At 45.9% G+C, this 1186-nt stretch overlaps 1 non-coding gene across 1 annotated transcript; it reads right to left on the bottom strand.

Moving 5' to 3' along the window:
* Positions 1-545: 545 nt before the first annotated feature.
* On the bottom strand, positions 546-651 carry LOC141615867 (small nucleolar RNA R71). Its single transcript, XR_012530258.1, has one exon. It is a non-coding gene; the product is annotated as a small nucleolar RNA R71 (small nucleolar RNA).
* Between the last annotated feature and the right edge of the window lie 535 nt (positions 652-1186).

Here is a 1186-nt window from a genome sequence, read left to right as displayed (position 1 = left end):
TTCACTGATTCGAACCGAGAGACTGCTGATTCGAGCATAGACTCCGTCTGCAAAGAGAATCACGAAAGGAAGACTTGAGTACTTTCGAACCAGAGCTTCAGCATTTCCTTTTTACAGAAAATCCATCTTTTGAAGAAGATACTTCCAATTCTGTAAGCCAACCAGTAAAAATGCCGAACATTGGTAGTCATTCGAGCCTAAAGCATCGTATATTCCAAAGGGTTTCAATCTCTAGATTGAGGATGGGAATACATTTGACATCCGTCCTTCCTATTTCAATCTGGTGGAGAGAAATCTCTATAGAGGTGTGGCAGGTGAAGACCTGAGGAAGCATATGGAGGTCTTTACGGACTAATGTTCTACTATCCCCGCCACAAAGGGGGTAACTCAAGACAAGATTAAGGAGGTTCTGTTTCCTTTTTCTTTGACTGACTCAGCCAGGGAGTGGCTGACTGATTTGGACCGCACGGCCGCAGGGGTTACAAACTGGGAGACCCTTGCTCTTGCTTTTTATAAGAGATATTTCCCTTCACAACGCACCAATCAGCTGAGGGCAAAGATTACAAGTTTCAAGCAGGCACCTGATGAGACTTTCTATGAAGCATGGTCCCGTTTCAAGAAGTTGGTGAGGTCTCTTCCTCACCATGGTTTTGATCCGTGGTTTCTGTCCAACCAGTTCTACAATGGGGTCATCGATGATCACGAGCCATACTTGATGCATCATCTAATGGAAGATTCCAAGAGAACACTGACGATGATAAGGGATGGGCCCTTATTGAAGAGATGGCGAACCATTGTGCTGAGTATGGAAACCCGAGGGATGTTATTAGAACAGTTCATGCAGTCGATAAGCAAGTTGTGGCTCAGCTGGAAGCCATGAATGCTAGATTTGATAAGTTGGAGTTACATTCTGCTGGGGAGCCTCAGACGGTCCATTTGCTTACTAGAGGGGAGACTGTCATATGTGAGAGGTGTGGGAGCAACGATGGTCACACTGCTATTGGCTGTCTTACAGAGAAGGAACATGTCCTTGCTTTTCAACAATATAGGCAAGGAGGGGGTTCCTATTATAACAACCAAGGGGCAGTCCATCCCAATTTGAGGTGGACAAGTCGAAATGTGCTCAATCGTACCCCTCCTCCTTCGCAGCAGCAGCCGTATGTCCCTCCACATAAGACTCAACAAG

Source organism: Silene latifolia, chromosome 11, assembly GCF_048544455.1.
Source record: "Silene latifolia isolate original U9 population chromosome 11, ASM4854445v1, whole genome shotgun sequence".
Lineage (NCBI taxonomy): Eukaryota > Viridiplantae > Streptophyta > Magnoliopsida > Caryophyllales > Caryophyllaceae > Silene > Silene latifolia.
Note: the sequence above shows the minus strand (reverse complement) of the source record. Positions and strands in the feature narration are given on the sequence as shown.